Below are 20,404 nucleotides of genomic sequence, written 5' to 3' on the forward strand. Positions count from 1 at the left end.
AGTTAGAAACATATCTCAGTTTATTTTTGCCAGGAACATTTAATTTAGAAAAATGCTTGTTTCATAAAGATTGGAAAATTTTTATATATCATTTGTATAGACTTTTTTATTCTTTTAGCCATACCCCAAAACTACAAAAACAAGAATGAGTTAACATATTGCTATTAGGAAGAAAGGTTTACATTTAACATCCAGAATCTAGTTGAGGACCATGTTTCTTCATATATACAAAGACCAAATTGTTGGTGATGTTGAGGTGATTTTAAGTTATAATGGTCAGATCTGGATTCCCAAAAATTCTCGTCATCACAGTATTGTTCAGAAGATTTCTTTCTTGTAAAGTTTTAAAAGAAGACTCTTTCAGACACTGTGTTTAAATATGGCTTCAACTGTTTTCAGGAGGTCTAAGTGGTTCCGATCATGACATGAATGTAGAAAATGGTTGTATTTCCTAATTTTTCAAAAACAGGAACAGACTATTGACCCCGACGTGATTTGAACACGCAACCTTCTGATCTGGAGTCAGACCCACTACCGCTGCGCCACGAGGTCAGCTGAAAGATAAGTGTTTGACAAGATAAAATCTGAATATTATTTGATTCTTTACCATTAGATGTTCCAGAAAGTAACTACTTTTACGCACCATCATAAAACGACATAAACAAGGAAGATTGAGCATCTTAATCTTAATATTCAGGGATTTCCAGTTTAAGATCGGAATCTAGAAATTATCATCTTTGTGATTCCATGAGTCAGGCACACGAATGTTACATCAAAAGATAAAGTTAGAAACATATCTCAGTTTATTTTTGCCAGGAACATTTCATTTAGAAAAATGCTTGTTTCATAAAGATTTGAAAATTTTTATATATCATTTGTATAGACTTTTTTATTCTTTTAGCCATACCCTAAAACTACAAAAACAAGAATGAGTTAACATATCGTTATTAGGAAGAAAGGTTTACATTTAACATCCAGAATCTAGTTGAGGACCATGTTTCTTCATATATACAAAGACAAAATTGTTGGTGATGTCGAGGTGATTTTAAGTTATAATGGTCAGATCTGGATTCCCAAAAATTCTCGTCATCACAGTATTGTTCAGAAGATTTCTTTCTTCTAAAATTTTAAAAGTTGACTCTTTCAGACACTGTGTTTAAATATGGCTTCAACTTTTTTCAGGAGGTCTAAGTGGTTCCGTTCATGACATGAATGTAGAAAATGGTTGTATTTCCTTATTTTTCAAAAACAGGAACAGACTATTGACCCCAACGTGATTTGAACACGCAACCTTCTGATCTGGAGTCAGACGCGCTACCGTTGCGCCACGAGGTCAGCTGAAAGATAAGTGTTTGACAATATAAAATCTGAATATTATTTGATTCTTTACCATTAGATGTTCCAGAAAGTAACTACTTTAACGCACCATCATAAAACAACATAAACAAGGATGATTGAGCATCTTAATCTTAATATTCAGGGATTTCCAGTTTAAGATCGGAATCTAGAAATCATCATCTTTGTGATTCCATGAGTCAGGCACACGAATGTTACATCAAAAGATAAAGTTAGAAACATATCTCAGTTTATTTTTGCCAGGAACATTTCTTTTAGAAAAATGCTTGTTTCATAAAGATTGGAAATTTTTTATATATCATTTGTATAGACTTTTTTATTCTTTTAGCCATACCCCAAAACTACAAAAACAAGAATGAGTTAACATATTGCTATTAGGAAGAAAGGTTTACATTTAACATCCAGAATCTAGTTGAGGACCATGTTTCTTCATATATACAAAGAACAAATTGTTGGTGATGTTGAGGTGATTTTAAGTTATAATGGTCAGATCTGGATTCCCAAAAATTCTCGTCATCACAGTATTGTTCAGAAGATTTCTTTCTTGTAAAGTTTTAAAAGATGACTCTTTCAGACACTGTGTTTAAATATGGCTTCAACTGTTTTCAGGAGGTCTAAGTGGTTCCGTTCATGACATAATTGTAGAAAATGGTTGTATTTCCTAATTTTTCGAAAACAGGAACAGACTATTGACCGCGACGTGATTTGAACACGCAACCTTCTGATCTGGAGTCAGACGCGCTACCGTTGCGCCACGAGGTCAGCTGAAAGATAAGTGTTTGACAAGATAAAATCTGAATATTATTTGATTCTTTACCATTAGATGTTCCAGAAAGTAACTACTTTTATGCACCATCATAAAACGACATAAACAAGGATGATTGAGCATCTTAATCTTAATATTCAGGGATTTCCAGTTTAAGATCGGAATCTAGAAATTATCATCTTTGGATTCCATGAGTCAGGCACACGAATGTTACATCAAAAGATAAAGTTAGAAACATATCTCAGTTTATTTTTGCCAGGAACATTTCATTTAGAAAAATGCTTGTTTCATAAAGATTTGAAAATTTTTATATGTCATTTGTATAGACTTTTTTATTCTTTTAGCCATACCCCAAAACTACAAAAACAAGAATGAGTTAACATATTGCTATTAGGAAGAAAGGTTTACATTTAACATCCAGAATCTAGTTGAGGACCATGTTTCTTCATATATACAAAGACCAAATTGTTGGTGATGTTGAGGTGATTTTAAGTTATAATGGTCAGATCTGGATTCCCAAAAATTCTCGTCATCACAGTATTGTTCAGAAGATTTCTTTCTTGTAAAGTTTTAAAAGATGACTCTTTCAGACACTGTGTTTAAATATGGCTTCAACTGTTTTCAGGAGGTCTAAGTGGTTCCGTTCATGACATGAATGTAGAAAATAGTTGTATTTCCTAATTTTTCAAAAACAGGAACAGACTATTGACCCCGACGTGATTTGAACACGCAACCTTCTGATCTGGAGTCAGACGCGCTACCGTTGCGCCACGAGGTCAGCTGAAAGACAAGTGTTTGACAAGATAAAATCTGAATATTATTTGATTCTTTACCATTAGATGTTCCAGAAAGTAACTACTTTTACGCACCATCATAAAACGACATAAACAAGGATGATTGAGCATCTTAATCTTAATATTCAGGGATTTCCAGTTTAAGATCGGAATCTAGAAATCATCATCTTTGTGATTCCATGAGTCAGGCACACGAATGTTACATCAAAAGATAAAGTTAGAAACATATCTCAGTTTATTTTTGCCAGGAACATTTCATTTAGAAAAATGCTTGTTTCATAAAGATTTGAAAATTTTTATATATCATTTGTATAGACTTTTTTATTCTTTTAGCCATACCCCAAAACTACAAAAACAAGAATGAGTTAACATATTGCTATTAGGAAGAAAGGTTTACATTTAACATCCAGAATCTAGTTGAGGACCATGTTTCTTCATATATACAAAGAACAAATTGTTGGTGATGTTGAGGTGATTTTAAGTTATAATGGTCAGATCTGGATTCCCAAAAATTCTCGTCATCACAGTATTGTTCAGAAGATTTCTTTCTTGTAAAGTTTTAAAAGATGACTCTTTTAGACACTGTGTTTAAATATGGCTTCAACTGTTTTCAGGAGGTCTAAGTGGTTTTGTTCATGACATGAATGTAGAAAATGGTTGTATTTCCTAATTTTTCAAAAACAGGAACAGACTATTGACCCCGACGTGATTTGAACACGCAACCTTCTGATCTGGAGTCAGACGCGCTACCGTTGCGCCACGAAGTCAGCTGAAAGATAAGTGTTTGACAAGATAAAATCTGAATATTATTTTATTCTTTACCATTAGATGTTCCAGAAAGTAAGTACTTTTACGCACCATCATAAAACGACATAAACAAGGATGATTGAGCATCTTAATCTTAATATTCAGGGATTTCCAGTTTAAGATCGGAATCTAGAAATCATCATCTTTGTGATTCCATGAGTCAGACACACGAATGTTACATCAAAAGATAAAGTTAGAAACATATCTCAGTTTATTTTTGCCAGGAACATTTCATTTAGAAAAATGCTTGTTTCATAAAGATTGGAAAATTTTTATATATCATTTGTATAGACTTTTTTATTCTTTTAGCCATACCCCAAAACTACAAAAACAAGACTGAGTTAACATATTGCTATTAGGAAGAAAGGTTTACATTTAACATCCAGAATCTAGTTGAGGACCATGTTTCTTCATATATACAAAGACCAAATTGTTGGTGATGTTGAGGTGATTTTAAGTTATAATGGTCAGATCTGGATTCCCAAAAATTCTCGTCATCACAGTATTGTTCAGAAGATTTCTTTCTTGTAAAGTTTTAAAAGATGACTCTTTTAGACACTGTGTTTAAATATGGCTTCAACTGTTTTCAGGAGGTCTAAGTGGTTCCGTTCATGACATGAATGTAGAAAATGGTTGTATTTCCTAATTTTTCAGAAACAGGAACAGACTATTGACCCCAACGTGATTTGAACACGCAACCTTCTGATCTGGAGTCAGACGCGCTACCGTTGCGCCACGAGGTCAGCTGAAAGATAAGTGTTTGACAAGATAAAATCTGAATATTATTTGATTCTTTACCATTAGATGTTCCAGAAAGTAACTACTTTTACGCACCATCATAAAACGACATAAACAAGGATGATTGAGCATCTTAATCTTAATATTCAGGGATTTCCAGTTTAAGATCGGAATCTAGAAATCATCATCTTTGTGATTCCATGAGTCAGGCACACGAATGTTACATCAAAAGATAAAGTTAGAAACATATCTCAGTTTATTTTTGCCAGGAACATTTCATTTAGAAAAATGCTTGTTTCATAAAGATTTGAAAATTTTTATATATCATTTGTATAGACTTTTTTATTCTTTTAGCCATACCCCAAAACTACAAAAACAAGAATGAGTTAACATATTGCTATTAGGAAGAAAGGTTTACATTTAACATCCAGAATCTAGTTGAGGACCATGTTTCTTCATATATACAAAGAACAAATTGTTGGTGATGTTGAGGTGATTTTAAGTTATAATGGTCAGATCTGGATTCCCAAAAATTCTCGTCATCACAGTATTGTTCAGAAGATTTCTTTCTTGTAAAGTTTTAAAAGATGACTCTTTCAGACACTGTGTTTAAATATGGCTTCAACTGTTTTCAGGAGGTCTAAGTGGTTCCGTTCATGACATGAATGTAGAAAATGGTTGTATTTCCTAATTTTTCAAAAACAGGAACAGACTATTGACCCCGACGTGATTTGAACACGCAACCTTCTGATCTGGAGTCAGACGCGCTACCGTTGCGCCACAAGGTCAGCTGAAAGATAAGGGTTTGACAAGATAAAATCTGAATATTATTTGATTCTTTACCATTAGATGTTCCAGAAAGTAACTACTTTTACGCACCATCATAAAACGACATAAACAAGGATGATTGAGCATCTTAATCTTAATATTCAGGGATTTCCAGTTTAAGATCGGAATCTAGAAATCATCATCTTTGTGATTCCATGAGTCAGGCACACGAATGTTACATCAAAAGATAAAGTTAGAAACATATCTCAGTTTATTTTTGCCAGGAACATTTCATTTAGAAAAATGTTGTTTCATAAAGATTGGAAAATTTTTATATATCATTTGTATAGACTTTTTTATTCTTTTAGCCATACCCTAAAACTACAAAAACAAGAATGAGTTAACATATCGTTATTAGGAAGAAAGGTTTACATTTAACATCCAGAATCTAGTTGAGGACCATGTTTCTTCATATATACAAAGACCAAATTGTTGGTGATGTCGAGTTGATTTTAAGTTATAATGGTCAGATCTGGATTCCCAAAAATTCTCGTCATCACAGTATTGTTCAGAAGATTTCTTTCTTGTAAAGTTTTAAAAGATGACTCTTTCAGACACTGTGTTTAAATATGGCTTCAACTGTTTTCAGGAGGTCTAAGTGGTTCCGTTCATGACATGAATGTAGAAAATGGTTGTATTTCCTAATTTTTCAAAAACAGGAACAGACTATTGACCCCGACGTGATTTGAACACGCAACCTTCTGATCTGGAGTCAGACGCGCTACCGTTGCGCCACGAGGTCAGCTGAAAGTACGTGTTTGACAAGATAAAATCTGAATATTATTTGATTCTTTACCATTAGATGTTCCAGAAAGTAACTACTTTTACGCACCATCATAAAACGACATAAACAAGGATGATTGAGCATCTTAATCTTAATATTCAGGGATTTCCAGTTTAAGATCGGAATCTAGAAATCATCATCTTTGTGATTCCATGAGTCAGGCACACGAATGTTACATCAAAAGATAAAGTTAGAAACATATCTCAGTTTATTTTTGCCAGGAACATTTCATTTAGAAAAATGTTGTTTCATAAAGATTGGAAAATTTTTATATATCATTTGTATAGACTTTTTTATTCTTTTAGCCATACCCTAAAACTACAAAAACAAGAATGAGTTAACATATCGTTATTAGGAAGAAAGTTTTACATTTAACATCCAGAATCTAGTTGAGGACCATGTTTCTTCATATATACAAACACCAAATTGTTGGTGATGTCGAGTTGATTTTAAGTTATAATGGTCAGATCTGGATTCCCAAAAATTCTCGTCATCACAGTATTGTTCAGAAGATTTCTTTCTTGTAAAGTTTTAAAAGATGACTCTTTTAGACACTGTGTTTAAATATGGCTTCAACTGTTTTCAGGAGGTCTATGTGGTTCCGTTCATGACATGAATGTAGAAAATGGTTGTATTTCCTAATTTTTCAAAAACAGAAACAGACTATTGACCCCGACGTGATTTGAACACGCAACCTTCTGATCTGGAGTCAGACGCGCTACCGTTGCGCCACGAGGTCAGCTGAAATATAAGTGTTTGACAAGATAAAATCTGAATATTTTTTGATTCTTTACCATTAGATGTTCCAGAAAGTAACTACTTTTACGCACCATCATAAAACGACATAAACAAGGATGATTTAGCATCTTAATATTCAGGGATTTCCAGTTTAAGATCGGAATCTAGAAATTATCATCTTTGTGATTCCATGAGTCAGGCACACGAATGATACATCAAAAGATAAAGTTAGAAACATATCTCAGTTTATTTTTGCCAGGAACATTTCATTTAGAAAAATGCTTGTTTCATAAAGATTTGAAAATTTTTATATATCATTTGTATAGACTTTTTTATTCTTTTAGCCATACCCTAAAACTACAAAAACAAGAATGAGTTAACATATCGTTATTAGGAAGAAAGTTTTACATTTAACATCCAGAATCTAGTTGAGGACCATGTTTCTTCATATATACAAACACCAAATTGTTGGTGATGTCGAGTTGATTTTAAGTTATAATGGTCAGATCTGGATTCCCAAAAATTCTCGTCATCACAGTATTGTTCAGAAGATTTCTTTCTTGTAAAGTTTTAAAAGATGACTCTTTCAGACACTGTGTTTAAATATGGCTTCAACTGTTTTCAGGAGGTCTAAGTGGTTCCGTTCATGACATGAATGTAGAAAATGGTTGTATTTCCTAATTTTTCAAAAACAGGAACAGACTATTGACCCCGACGTGATTTGAACACGCAACCTTCTGATCTGGAGTCAGACGCGCTACCGTTGCGCCACGAGGTCAGCTGAAAGTACGTGTTTGACAAGATAAAATCTGAATATTATTTGATTCTTTACCATTAGATGTTCCAGAAAGTAACTACTTTTACGCACCATCATAAAACGACATAAACAAGGATGATTGAGCATCTTAATCTTAATATTCAGGGATTTCCAGTTTAAGATCAGAATCTAGAAATAATCATCTTTGTGATTCCATGAGTCAGGCACACGAATGTTACATCAAAAGATAAAGTTAGAAACATATCTCAGTTTATTTTTGCCAGGAACATTTCATTTAGAAAAATGTTGTTTCATAAGATTGGAAAATTTTTATATATCATTTGTATAGACTTTTTTATTCTTTTAGCCATACCCTAAAACTACAAAAACAAGAATGAGTTAACATATCGTTATTAGGAAGAAAGTTTTACATTTAACATCCAGAATCTAGTTGAGGACCATGTTTCTTCATATATACAAACACCAAATTGTTGGTGATGTCGAGTTGATTTTAAGTTATAATGGTCAGATCTGGATTCCCAAAAATTCTCGTCATCACAGTATTGTTCAGAAGATTTCTTTCTTGTAAAGTTTTAAAAGATGACTCTTTCAGACACTGTGTTTAAATATGGCTTCAACTGTTTTCAGGAGGTCTAAGTGGTTCCGTTCATGACATGAATGTAGAAAATGGTTGTATTTCCTAATTTTTCAAAAACAGGAACAGACTATTGACCCCGACGTGATTTGAACACGCAACCTTCTGATCTGGAGTCAGACGCGCTACCGTTGCGCCACGAGGTCAGCTGAAAGTACGTGTTTGACAAGATAAAATCTGAATATTATTTGATTCTTTACCATTAGATGTTCCAGAAAGTAACTACTTTTACGCACCATCATAAAACGACATAAACAAGGATGATTGAGCATCTTAATCTTAATATTCAGGGATTTCCAGTTTAAGATCGGAATCTAGAAATCATCATCTTTGTGATTCCATGAGTCAGGCACACGAATGTTACATCAAAAGATAAAGTTAGAAACATATCTCAGTTTATTTTTGCCAGGAACATTTCATTTAGAAAAATGTTGTTTCATAAAGATTGGAAAATTTTTATATATCATTTGTATAGACTTTTTTATTCTTTTAGCCATACCCTAAAACTACAAAAACAAGAATGAGTTAACATATCGTTATTAGGAAGAAAGTTTTACATTTAACATCCAGAATCTAGTTGAGGACCATGTTTCTTCATATATACAAACACCAAATTGTTGGTGATGTCGAGTTGATTTTAAGTTATAATGGTCAGATCTGGATTCCCAAAAATTCTCGTCATCACAGTATTGTTCAGAAGATTTCTTTCTTGTAAAGTTTTAAAAGATGACTCTTTTAGACACTGTGTTTAAATATGGCTTCAACTGTTTTCAGGAGGTCTATGTGGTTCCGTTCATGACATGAATGTAGAAAATGGTTGTATTTCCTAATTTTTCAAAAACAGAAACAGACTATTGACCCCGACGTGATTTGAACACGCAACCTTCTGATCTGGAGTCAGACGCGCTACCGTTGCGCCACGAGGTCAGCTGAAATATAAGTGTTTGACAAGATAAAATCTGAATATTTTTTGATTCTTTACCATTAGATGTTCCAGAAAGTAACTACTTTTACGCACCATCATAAAACGACATAAACAAGGATGATTTAGCATCTTAATATTCAGGGATTTCCAGTTTAAGATCGGAATCTAGAAATTATCATCTTTGTGATTCCATGAGTCAGGCACACGAATGATACATCAAAAGATAAAGTTAGAAACATATCTCAGTTTATTTTTGCCAGGAACATTTCATTTAGAAAAATGCTTGTTTCATAAAGATTTGAAAATTTTTATATATCATTTGTATAGACTTTTTTATTCTTTTAGCCATACCCTAAAACTACAAAAACAAGAATGAGTTAACATATCGTTATTAGGAAGAAAGTTTTACATTTAACATCCAGAATCTAGTTGAGGACCATGTTTCTTCATATATACAAACACCAAATTGTTGGTGATGTCGAGTTGATTTTAAGTTATAATGGTCAGATCTGGATTCCCAAAAATTCTCGTCATCACAGTATTGTTCAGAAGATTTCTTTCTTGTAAAGTTTTAAAAGATGACTCTTTCAGACACTGTGTTTAAATATGGCTTCAACTGTTTTCAGGAGGTCTAAGTGGTTCCGTTCATGACATGAATGTAGAAAATGGTTGTATTTCCTAATTTTTCAAAAACAGGAACAGACTATTGACCCCGACGTGATTTGAACACGCAACCTTCTGATCTGGAGTCAGACGCGCTACCGTTGCGCCACGAGGTCAGCTGAAAGTACGTGTTTGACAAGATAAAATCTGAATATTATTTGATTCTTTACCATTAGATGTTCCAGAAAGTAACTACTTTTACGCACCATCATAAAACGACATAAACAAGGATGATTGAGCATCTTAATCTTAATATTCAGGGATTTCCAGTTTAAGATCAGAATCTAGAAATAATCATCTTTGTGATTCCATGAGTCAGGCACACGAATGTTACATCAAAAGATAAAGTTAGAAACATATCTCAGTTTATTTTTGCCAGGAACATTTCATTTAGAAAAATGTTGTTTCATAAGATTGGAAAATTTTTATATATCATTTGTATAGACTTTTTTATTCTTTTAGCCATACCCTAAAACTACAAAAACAAGAATGAGTTAACATATCGTTATTAGGAAGAAAGTTTTACATTTAACATCCAGAATCTAGTTGAGGACCATGTTTCTTCATATATACAAACACCAAATTGTTGGTGATGTCGAGTTGATTTTAAGTTATAATGGTCAGATCTGGATTCCCAAAAATTCTCGTCATCACAGTATTGTTCAGAAGATTTCTTTCTTGTAAAGTTTTAAAAGATGACTCTTTTAGACACTGTGTTTAAATATGGCTTCAACTGTTTTCAGGAGGTCTAAGTGGTTCCGTTCATGACATGAATGTAGAAAATGGTTGTATTTCCTAATTTTTCAAAAACAGAAACAGACTATTGACCCCGACGTGATTTGAACACGCAACCTTCTGATCTGGAGTCAGACGCGCTACCGTTGCGCCACGAGGTCAGCTGAAATGTAAGTGTTTGACAAGATAAAATCTGAATATTATTTGATTCTTTACCATTAGATGTTCCAGAAAGTAACTACTTTTACGCACCATCATAAAACGACATAAACAAGGATGATTTAGCATCTTAATATTCAGGGATTTCCAGTTTAAGATCGGAATCTAGAAATTATCATCTTTGTGATTCCATGAGTCAGGCACACGAATGATACATCAAAAGATAAAGTTAGAAACATATCTCAGTTTATTTTTGCCAGGAACATTTCATTTAGAAAAATGCTTGTTTCATAAAGATTTGAAAATTTTTATATATCATTTGTATAGACTTTTTTATTCTTTTAGCCATACCCTAAAACTACAAAAACAAGAATGAGTTAACATATCGTTATTAGGAAGAACGGTTTACATTTAACATCCAGAATCTAGTTGAGGACCATGTTTCTTCATATATACAAAGACCAAATTGTTGGTGATGTCGAGGTGATTTTAAGTTATAATGGTCAGATCTGGATTCCCAAAAATTCTCGTCATCACAGTATTGTTCAGAAGATTTCTTTCTTGTAAAATTTTAAAAGATGACTCTTTCAGACACTGTGTTTAAATATGGCTTCAACTGTTTTCAGGAGGTCTAAGTGGTTCCGTTCATGACATGAATGTAGAAAATGGTTGTATTTCCTAATTTTTCAAAAACAGGAACAGACTATTGACCCCGACGTGATTTCAACACACAACCTTCTGATCTGGAGTCAGACGCGCTACCGTTGCGCCACGAGGTCAGCTGAAAGATAAGTGTTTGACAAGATAAAATCTGAATATTATTTGATTCTTTACCATTAGATGTTCCAGAAAGTAACTACTTTTACGCACCATCATAAAACGACATAAACAAGGATGATTGAGCATCTTAATCTTAATATTCAGGGATTTCCAGTTTAAGATCGGAATCTAGAAATCATCATCTTTGTGATTCCATGAGTCAGGCACACGAATGTTACATCAAAAGATAAAGTAAGAAACATATCTCAGTTTATTTTTGCCAGGAACATTTCATTTAGAAAAATGCTTGTTTCATAAAGATTGGAAAATTTTTATATATCATTTGTATAGACTTTTTTATTCTTTTAGCCATACCCCAAAACTACAAAAACAAGAATGAGTTAACATATTGCTATTAGGAAGAAAGGTTTACATTTAACATCCAGAATCTAGTTGAGGACCATGTTTCTTCATATATACAAAGACCAAATTGTTGGTGATGTTGAGGTGATTTTAAGTTATAATGGTCAGATCTGGATTCCCAAAAATTCTCGTCATCACAGTATTGTTCAGAAGATTTCTTTCTTGTAAAGTTTTAAAAGATGACTCTTTTAGACACTGTGTTTAAATATGGCTTCAACTGTTTTCAGGAGGTCTAAGTGGTTTTGTTCATGACATGAATGTAGAAAATGGTTGTATTTCCTAATTTTTCAAAAACAGGAACAGACTATTGACCCCGATGTGATTTGAACACGCAACATTCTGATCTGGAGTCAGACGCGCTACCGTTGCGCCACGAGGTCAGCTGAAAGATAAGTGTTTGACAAGATAAAATCTGAATATTATTTGATTCTTTACCATTAGATGTTCCAGAAAGTAACTACTTTTACGCACCATCATAAAACGACATAAACAAGGATGATTGAGCATCTTAATCTTAATATTCAGGGATTTCCAGTTTAAAATCGGAATCTAGAAATCATCATCTTTGTGATTCCATGAGTCAGGCACACGAATGTTACATCAAAAGATAAAGTAAGAAACATATCTCAGTTTATTTTTGCCAGGAACATTTCATTTAGAAAAATGCTTGTTTCATAAAGATTGGAAAATTTTTATATATCATTTGTATAGACTTTTTTATTCTTTTAGCCATACCCCAAAACTACAAAAACAAGAATGAGTTAACATATTGCTATTAGGAAGAAAGGTTTACATTTAACATCCAGAATCTAGTTGAGGACCATGTTTCTTCATATATACAAAGACCAAATTGTTGGTGATGTTGAGGTGATTTTAAGTTATAATGGTCAGATCTGGATTCCCAAAAATTCTCGTCATCACAGTATTGTTCAGAAGATTTCTTTCTTGTAAAGTTTTAAAAGATGACTCTTTTAGATACTGTGTTTAAATATGGCTTCAACTGTTTTCAGGAGGTCTAAGTGGTTTTGTTCATGACATGAATGTAGAAAATGGTTGTATTTCCTAATTTTTCAAAAACAGGAACAGACTATTGACCCCGATGTGATTTGAACACGCAACCTTCTGATCTGGAGTCAGACGCGCTACCGTTGCGCCACGAGGTCAGCTGAAAGATAAGTGTTTGACAAGATAAAATCTGAATATTATTTGATTCTTTACCATTAGATGTTCCAGAAAGTAACTACTTTTACGCACCATCATAAAACGACATAAACAAGGATGATTGAGCATCTTAATCTTAATATTCAGGGATTTCCAGTTTAAGATCGGAATCTAGAAATCATCATCTTTGTGATTCCATGAGTCAGGCACACGAATGTTACATCAAAAGATAAAGTTAGAAACATATCTCAGTTTATTTTTGCCAGGAACATTTCATTTAGAAAAATGCTTGTTTCATAAAGATTTGAAAATTTTTATATATCATTTGTATAGACTTTTTTATTCTTTTAGCCATACCCCAAAACTACAAAAACAAGAATGAGTTAACATATTGCTATTAGGAAGAAAGGTTTACATTTAACATCCAGAATCTAGTTGAGGACCAAGTTTCTTCATATATACAAAGACCAAATTGTTGGTGATGTTGAGGTGATTTTAAGTTATAATGGTCAGATCTGGATTCCCAAAAATTCTCGTCATCACAGTATTGTTCAGAAGATTTCTTTCTTGTAAAGTTTTAAAAGATGACTCTTTTAGACACTGTGTTTAAATATGGCTTCAACTGTTTTCAGGAGGTCTAAGTGGTTCCGTTCATGACATGAATGTAGAAAATGGTTGTATTTCCTAATTTTTCAAAAACAGGAACAGACTATTGACCCCGACGTGATTTGAACACGCAACCTTCTGATCTGGAGTCAGACGCGCTACCGTTGCGCCACGAGGTCAGCTGAAAGATAAGTGTTTGACAAGATAAAATCTGAATATTATTTGATTCTTTACCATTAGATGTTCCAGAAAGTAACTACTTTTACGCACCATCATAAAACGACATAAACAAGGATGATTGAGCATCTTAATCTTAATATTTAGGGATTTCCAGTTTAAGATCGGAATCTAGAAATCATCATGTTTGTGATTCCATGAGTCAGGCACACGAATGTTACATCAAAAGATAAAGTTAGAAACATATCTCAGTTTATTTTTGCCAGGAACATTTCATTTAGAAAAATGCTTGTTTCATAAAGATTGGAAAATTTTTATATATCATTTGTATAGACTTTTTTATTCTTTTAGCCATACCCCAAAACTACAAAAACAAGAATGAGTTAACATATTACTATTAGGAAGAAAGGTTTACATTTAACATCCAGAATCTAGTTGAGGACCATGTTTCTTCATATATACAAAGACCAAATTGTTGGTGATGTTGAGGTGATTTTAAGTTATAATGGTCAGATCTGGATTCCCAAAAATTCTCGTCATCACAGTATTGTTCAGAAGATTTCTTTCTTGTAAAGTTTTAAAAGATGACTCTTTTAGACACTGTGTTTAAATATGGCTTCAACTGTTTTCAGGAGGTCTAAGTGGTTTTGTTCGTGACATGAATGTAGAAAATGGTTGTATTTCCTAATTTTTCAAAAACAGGAACAGACTATTGACCCCGACGTGATTTGAACACACAACCTTCTGATCTGGAGTCAGACGCGCTACCGTTGCGCCACGAGGTCAGCTGAAAGGTAAGTGTTTGACAAGATAAAATCTGAATATTATTTGATTCTTTACCATTAGATGTTCCAGAAAGTAACTACTTTTACGCACCATCATAAAACGACATAAACAAGGATGATTGAGCATCTTAATCTTAATATTCAGGGATTTCCAGTTTAAGATCGGAATCTAGAAATCATCATCTTTGTGATTCCATGAGTCAGGCACACGAATGTTACATCAAAAGATAAAGTTAGAAACATATCTCAGTTTATTTTTGCCAGGAACATTTCATTTAGAAAAATGCTTGTTTCATAAAGATTTGAAAATTTTTATATATCATTTGTATAGACTTTTTTATTCTTTTAGCCATACCCCAAAACTACAAAAACAAGAATGAGTTAACATATTGCTATTAGGAAGAAAGGTTTACATTTAACATCCAGAATCTAGTTGAGGACCATGTTTCTTCATATATACAAAGATCAAATTGTTGGTGATGTTGAGGTGATTTTAAGTTATAATGGTCAGATCTGGATTCCCAAAAATTCTCGTCATCACAGTATTGTTCAGAAGATTTCTTTCTTGTAAAGTTTTAAAAGATGACTCTTTTAGACACTGTGTTTAAATATGGCTTCAACTGTTTTCAGGAGGTCTAAGTGGTTCCGTTCATGACATGAATGTAGAAAATGGTTGTATTTCCTAATTTTTCAAAAACAGGAACAGACTATTGACCGCGACGTGATTTGAACACGCAACCTTCTGATCTGGAGTCAGACGGGCTACCATTGCGCCACGAGGTCAGCTGAAAGATAAGTGTTTGACAAGATAAAATCTGAATATTATTTGATTCTTTACCATTAGATGTTCCAGAAAGTAACTACTTTTACGCACCATCATAAAACGACATAAACAAGGATGATTGAGCATCTTAATCTTAATATTCAGGGATTTCCAGTTTAAGATCGGAATCTAGAAATTATCATCTTTGTGATTCCATGAGTCAGGCACACGAATGTTACATCAAAAGATAAAGTTAGAAACATATCTCAGTTTATTTTTGCCAGGAACATTTCATTTAGAAAAATGCTTGTTTCATAAAGATTTGAAAATTTTTATATATCATTTGTATAGACTTTTTTATTCTTTTAGCCATACCCCAAAACTACAAAAACAAGAATGAGTTAACATATTGCTATTAGGAAGAAAGGTTTACATTTAACATCCAGAATCTAGTTGAGGACCATGTTTCTTCATATATACAAAGAACAAATTGTTGGTGATGTTGAGGTGATTTTAAGTTATAATGGTCAGATCTGGATTCCCAAAAATTCTCGTCATCACAGTATTGTTCAGAAGATTTCTTTCTTGTAAAGTTTTAAAAGATGACTCTTTCAGACACTGTGTTTAAATATGGCTTCAACTGTTTTCAGGAGGTCTAAGTGGTTCCGTTCATGACATGAATGTAGAAAATGGTTGTATTTCCTAATTTTTCAAAAACAGGAACAGACTATTGACCCCGACGTGATTTGAACACGCAACCTTCTGATCTGGAGTCAGACGCACTACCGTTGCGCCACGAGGTCAGCTGAAAGATAAGTGTTTGACAAGATAAAATCTGAATATTATTTGATTCTTTACCATTAGATGTTCCAGAAAGTAACTACTTTTACGCACCATCATAAAACGACATAAACAAGGATGATTGAGCATCTTAATCTTAATATTTAGGGATTTCCAGTTTAAGATCGGAATCTAGAAATCATCATCTTTGTGATTCCATGAGTCAGGCACACGAATGTTACATCAAAAGATAAAGTTAGAAACATATCTCAGTTTATTTTTGCCAGGAACATTTCATTTAGAAAAATGCTTGTTTCATAAAGATTTGAAAATTTTTATATATCATTTGTATAGACTTTTTTATTCTTTTAGCCATACCCCAAAACTACAAAAACAAGAATGAGTTAACATATTGCTATTAGGAAGAAAGGTTTACATTTAACATCCAGAATCTAGTTGAGGACCATGTTTCTTCATATATACAAAGACCAAATTGTTGGTGATGTTGAGGTGATTTTAAGTTATAATGGTCAGATCTGGATTCCCAAAAATTCTCGTCATCACAGTATTGTTCAGAAGATTTCTTTCTTGTAAAGTTTTAAAAGATGACTCTTTTAGACACTGTGTTTAAATATGGCTTCAACTGTTTTCAGGAGGTCTAAGTGGTTCCGTTCATGACATGAATGTAGAAAATGGTTGTATTTCCTAATTTTTCAAAAACAGGAACAGACTATTGACCCCGACGTGATTTGAACACGCAACCTTCTGATCTGGAGTCAGACGCGCTACCGTTGCGCCACGAGGTCAGCTGAAAGATAAGTGTTTGACAAGATAAAATCTGAATATTATTTGATTCTTTACCATTAGATGTTCCAGAAAGTAACTACTTTTACGCACCATCATAAAACGACATAAACAAGGATGATTGAGCATCTTAATCTTAATATTCAGGGATTTCCAGTTTAAGATTGGAATCTAGAAATCATCATCTTTGTGATTCCATGAGTCAGGCACACGAATGTTACATCAAAAGATAAAGTTAGAAACATATCTCAGTTTATTTTTGCCAGGAACATTTCATTTAGAAAAATGCTTGTTTCATAAAGATTGGAAAATTTTTATATATCATTTGTATAGACTTTTTTATTCTTTTAGCCATACCCCAAAACTAGAAAAACAAGAATGAGTTAACATATTGCTATTAGGAAGAAAGGTTTACATTTAACATCCAGAATCTAGTTGAGGACCATGTTTCTTCATATATACAAAGACCAAATTGTTGGTGATGTTGAGGTGATTTTAAGTTATAATGGTCAGATCTGGATTCCCAAAAATTCTCGTCATCACAGTATTGTTCAGAAGATTTCTTTCTTGTAAAGTTTTAAAAGATGACTCTTTCAGACACTGTGTTTAAATATGGCTTCAACTGTTTTCAGGAGGTCTAAGTGGTTCCGATCATGACATGAATGTAGAAAATGGTTGTATTTCCTAATTTTTCAAAAACAGGAACAGACTATTGACCCCGACGTGATTTGAACACGCAACCTTCTGATCTGGAGTCAGACCCGCTACCGCTGCGCCACGAGGTCACCTGAAAGATAAGTGTTTGACAAGATAAAATCTGAATATTATTTGATTCTTTACCATTAGATGTTCCAGAAAGTAACTACTTTTACGCACCATCATAAAACGACATAAACAAGGATGATTGAGCATCTTAATCTTAATATTCAGGGATTTCCAGTTTAAGATCGGAATCTAGAAATTATCATCTTTGTGATTCCATGAGTCAGGCACACGAATGTTACATCAAAAGATAAAGTTAGAAACATATCTCAGTTTATTTTTGCCAGGAACATTTCATTTAGAAAAATGCTTGTTTCATAAAGATTTGAAAATTTTTATATATCATTTGTATAGACTTTTTTATTCTTTTAGCCATACCCCAAAACTACAAAAACAAGAATGAGTTAACATATCGTTATTAGGAAGAAAGGTTTACATTTAACATCCAGAATCTAGTTGAGGACCATGTTTCTTCATATATACAAAGACCAAATTGTTGGTGATGTTTACCCACCATCATAAAACGACATAAACAAGGATGATTGAGCATCTTAATCTTAATATTCAGGGATTTCCAGTTTAAGATCGGAATCTAGAAATCATCATCTTTGTGATTCCATGAGTCAGGCACACGAATGTTACATCAAAAGATAAAGTTAGAAACATATCTCAGTTTATTTTTGCCAGGAACATTTCATTTAGAAAAATGCTTGTTTCATAAAGATTGGAAAATTTTTATATATCATTTGTATAGACTTTTTTATTCTTTTAGCCATACCCCAAAACTACAAAAACAAGAATGAGTTAACATATTGCTATTAGGAAGAAAGGTTTACATTTAACATCCAGAATCTAGTTGAGGACCATGTTTCTTCATATATACAAAGACCAAATTGTTGGTGATGTTGAGGTGATTTTAAGTTATAATGGTCAGATCTGGATTCCCAAAAATTCTCGTCATCACAGTATTGTTCAGAAGATTTCTTTCTTGTAAAGTTTTAAAAGATGACTCTTTTAGACACTGTGTTTAAATATGGCTTCAACTGTTTTCAGGAGGTCTAAGTGGTTCCGTTCATGACATGAATGTAGAAAATGGTTGTATTTCCTAATTTTTCAAAAACAGGAACAGACTATTGACCCCGACGTGATTTGAACACGCAACCTTCTGATCTGGAGTCAGACCCGCTACCGCTGCGCCACGAGGTCAGCTGAAAGATAAGTGTTTGACAAGATAAAATCTGAATATTATTTGATTCTTTACCATTAGATGTTCCAGAAAGTAACTACTTTTACGCACCATCATAAAACGACATAAACAAGGATGATTGAGCATCTTAATCTTAATATTCAGGGATTTCCAGTTTAAGATCGGAATCTAGAAATCATCATCTTTGTGATTCCATGAGTCAGGCACACGAATGTTACATCAAAAGATAAAGTTAGAAATATATCTGTTTATTTTTGCCAGGAACATTTCATTTAGAAAAATGCTTGTTTCATAAAGATTGGAAAATTTTTATATATCATTTGTATAGACTTTTTTATTCTTTTAGCCATACCCCAAAACTACAAAAACAAGAATGAGTTAACATATTGCTATTAGGAAGAAAGGTTTACATTTAACATCCAGAATCTAGTTGAGGACCATGTTTCTTCATATATACAAAGACCAAATTGTTGGTGATGTTGAGGTGATTTTAAGTTATAATGGTCAGATCTGGATTCCCAAAAATTCTCGTCATCACAGTATTGTTCAGAAGATTTCTTTCTTGTAAAGTTTTAAAAGATGACTCTTTCAGACACTGTGTTTAAATATGGCTTCAACTGTTTTCAGGAGGTCTAAGTGGTTCCGATCATGACATGAATGTAGAAAATGGTTGTATTTCCTAATTTTTCAAAAACAGGAACAGACTATTGACCCCGACGTGATTTGAACACGCAACCTTCTGATCTGGAGTCAGACCCGCTACCACTGCGCCACGAGGTCAGCTGAAAGATAAGTGTTTGACAAGATAAAATCTGAATATTATTTGATTCTTTACCATTAGATGTTCCAGAAAGTAACTACTTTTACGCACCATCATAAAACGACATAAACAAGGATGATTGAGCATCTTAATCTTAATATTTAGGGATTTCCAGGTTAAGATCGGAATCTAGAAATTATCATCTTTGTGATTCCATGAGTCAGGCACACGAATGTTACATCAAAAGATAAAGTTAGAAACATATCTCAGTTTATTTTTGCCAGGAACATTTCATTTAGAAAAATGCTTGTTTCATAAAGATTTGAAAATTTTTATATATCATTTGTATAGACTTTTTTATTCTTTTAGCCATACCCCAAAACTACAAAAACAAGAATGAGTTAACATATCGTTATTAGGAAGAAAGGTTTACATTTAACATCCAGAATCTAGTTGAGGACCATGTTTCTTCATATATACAAAGACCAAATTGTTGGTGATGTTTACGCACCATCATAAAACGACATAAACAAGGATGATTGAGCATCTTAATCTTAATATTCAGGGATTTCCAGTTTAAGATCGGAATCTAGAAATTATCATCTTTGTGATTCCATGAGTCAGGCACACGAATGTTACATCAAAAGATAAAGTTAGAAACATATCTCAGTTTATTTTTGCCAGGAACATTTCATTTAGAAAAATGCTTGCT

At 33.0% G+C, this 20,404-nt stretch overlaps 25 non-coding genes across 25 annotated transcripts; all 25 read right to left on the reverse strand.

The window, feature by feature from the left end:
* Positions 1 to 480: 480 nt before the first annotated feature.
* On the reverse strand, positions 481 to 552 carry TRNAW-CCA (transfer RNA tryptophan (anticodon CCA)). The gene has a single exon. It is a non-coding gene; the product is annotated as a tRNA-Trp (tRNA).
* A 711-nt stretch (positions 553 to 1,263) lies between these two features.
* TRNAW-CCA (transfer RNA tryptophan (anticodon CCA)) lies at positions 1,264 to 1,335 on the reverse strand. The gene has a single exon. It is a non-coding gene; the product is annotated as a tRNA-Trp (tRNA).
* Positions 1,336 to 2,046: 711 nt separating this feature from the next.
* On the reverse strand, positions 2,047 to 2,118 carry TRNAW-CCA (transfer RNA tryptophan (anticodon CCA)). The gene has a single exon. It is a non-coding gene; the product is annotated as a tRNA-Trp (tRNA).
* A 710-nt stretch (positions 2,119 to 2,828) lies between these two features.
* On the reverse strand, positions 2,829 to 2,900 carry TRNAW-CCA (transfer RNA tryptophan (anticodon CCA)). The gene has a single exon. It is a non-coding gene; the product is annotated as a tRNA-Trp (tRNA).
* Positions 2,901 to 3,611: 711 nt separating this feature from the next.
* TRNAW-CCA (transfer RNA tryptophan (anticodon CCA)) lies at positions 3,612 to 3,683 on the reverse strand. The gene has a single exon. It is a non-coding gene; the product is annotated as a tRNA-Trp (tRNA).
* Positions 3,684 to 4,394: 711 nt separating this feature from the next.
* On the reverse strand, positions 4,395 to 4,466 carry TRNAW-CCA (transfer RNA tryptophan (anticodon CCA)). The gene has a single exon. It is a non-coding gene; the product is annotated as a tRNA-Trp (tRNA).
* A 711-nt stretch (positions 4,467 to 5,177) lies between these two features.
* On the reverse strand, positions 5,178 to 5,249 carry TRNAW-CCA (transfer RNA tryptophan (anticodon CCA)). The gene has a single exon. It is a non-coding gene; the product is annotated as a tRNA-Trp (tRNA).
* Positions 5,250 to 5,959: 710 nt separating this feature from the next.
* On the reverse strand, positions 5,960 to 6,031 carry TRNAW-CCA (transfer RNA tryptophan (anticodon CCA)). Its single transcript has one exon. It is a non-coding gene; the product is annotated as a tRNA-Trp (tRNA).
* A 709-nt stretch (positions 6,032 to 6,740) lies between these two features.
* On the reverse strand, positions 6,741 to 6,812 carry TRNAW-CCA (transfer RNA tryptophan (anticodon CCA)). The gene has a single exon. It is a non-coding gene; the product is annotated as a tRNA-Trp (tRNA).
* Positions 6,813 to 7,517: 705 nt separating this feature from the next.
* On the reverse strand, positions 7,518 to 7,589 carry TRNAW-CCA (transfer RNA tryptophan (anticodon CCA)). Its single transcript has one exon. It is a non-coding gene; the product is annotated as a tRNA-Trp (tRNA).
* A 708-nt stretch (positions 7,590 to 8,297) lies between these two features.
* TRNAW-CCA (transfer RNA tryptophan (anticodon CCA)) lies at positions 8,298 to 8,369 on the reverse strand. The gene has a single exon. It is a non-coding gene; the product is annotated as a tRNA-Trp (tRNA).
* A 709-nt stretch (positions 8,370 to 9,078) lies between these two features.
* On the reverse strand, positions 9,079 to 9,150 carry TRNAW-CCA (transfer RNA tryptophan (anticodon CCA)). The gene has a single exon. It is a non-coding gene; the product is annotated as a tRNA-Trp (tRNA).
* A 705-nt stretch (positions 9,151 to 9,855) lies between these two features.
* On the reverse strand, positions 9,856 to 9,927 carry TRNAW-CCA (transfer RNA tryptophan (anticodon CCA)). The gene has a single exon. It is a non-coding gene; the product is annotated as a tRNA-Trp (tRNA).
* A 708-nt stretch (positions 9,928 to 10,635) lies between these two features.
* TRNAW-CCA (transfer RNA tryptophan (anticodon CCA)) lies at positions 10,636 to 10,707 on the reverse strand. The gene has a single exon. It is a non-coding gene; the product is annotated as a tRNA-Trp (tRNA).
* Positions 10,708 to 11,412: 705 nt separating this feature from the next.
* Positions 11,413 to 11,484, reverse strand: TRNAW-CCA (transfer RNA tryptophan (anticodon CCA)). Its single transcript has one exon. It is a non-coding gene; the product is annotated as a tRNA-Trp (tRNA).
* Positions 11,485 to 12,195: 711 nt separating this feature from the next.
* Positions 12,196 to 12,267, reverse strand: TRNAW-CCA (transfer RNA tryptophan (anticodon CCA)). Its single transcript has one exon. It is a non-coding gene; the product is annotated as a tRNA-Trp (tRNA).
* Positions 12,268 to 12,978: 711 nt separating this feature from the next.
* Positions 12,979 to 13,050, reverse strand: TRNAW-CCA (transfer RNA tryptophan (anticodon CCA)). Its single transcript has one exon. It is a non-coding gene; the product is annotated as a tRNA-Trp (tRNA).
* Positions 13,051 to 13,761: 711 nt separating this feature from the next.
* Positions 13,762 to 13,833, reverse strand: TRNAW-CCA (transfer RNA tryptophan (anticodon CCA)). Its single transcript has one exon. It is a non-coding gene; the product is annotated as a tRNA-Trp (tRNA).
* A 711-nt stretch (positions 13,834 to 14,544) lies between these two features.
* On the reverse strand, positions 14,545 to 14,616 carry TRNAW-CCA (transfer RNA tryptophan (anticodon CCA)). Its single transcript has one exon. It is a non-coding gene; the product is annotated as a tRNA-Trp (tRNA).
* Positions 14,617 to 15,327: 711 nt separating this feature from the next.
* On the reverse strand, positions 15,328 to 15,399 carry TRNAW-CCA (transfer RNA tryptophan (anticodon CCA)). Its single transcript has one exon. It is a non-coding gene; the product is annotated as a tRNA-Trp (tRNA).
* A 711-nt stretch (positions 15,400 to 16,110) lies between these two features.
* Positions 16,111 to 16,182, reverse strand: TRNAW-CCA (transfer RNA tryptophan (anticodon CCA)). The gene has a single exon. It is a non-coding gene; the product is annotated as a tRNA-Trp (tRNA).
* Positions 16,183 to 16,893: 711 nt separating this feature from the next.
* Positions 16,894 to 16,965, reverse strand: TRNAW-CCA (transfer RNA tryptophan (anticodon CCA)). Its single transcript has one exon. It is a non-coding gene; the product is annotated as a tRNA-Trp (tRNA).
* A 711-nt stretch (positions 16,966 to 17,676) lies between these two features.
* TRNAW-CCA (transfer RNA tryptophan (anticodon CCA)) lies at positions 17,677 to 17,748 on the reverse strand. The gene has a single exon. It is a non-coding gene; the product is annotated as a tRNA-Trp (tRNA).
* Positions 17,749 to 18,859: 1,111 nt separating this feature from the next.
* Positions 18,860 to 18,931, reverse strand: TRNAW-CCA (transfer RNA tryptophan (anticodon CCA)). The gene has a single exon. It is a non-coding gene; the product is annotated as a tRNA-Trp (tRNA).
* Positions 18,932 to 19,640: 709 nt separating this feature from the next.
* TRNAW-CCA (transfer RNA tryptophan (anticodon CCA)) lies at positions 19,641 to 19,712 on the reverse strand. The gene has a single exon. It is a non-coding gene; the product is annotated as a tRNA-Trp (tRNA).
* Between the last annotated feature and the right edge of the window lie 692 nt (positions 19,713 to 20,404).

The sequence above is a fragment of the Anomaloglossus baeobatrachus genome, chromosome 4 (assembly GCF_048569485.1).
Source record: "Anomaloglossus baeobatrachus isolate aAnoBae1 chromosome 4, aAnoBae1.hap1, whole genome shotgun sequence".
NCBI classification, from domain to species: Eukaryota; Metazoa; Chordata; class Amphibia; order Anura; family Aromobatidae; genus Anomaloglossus; species Anomaloglossus baeobatrachus.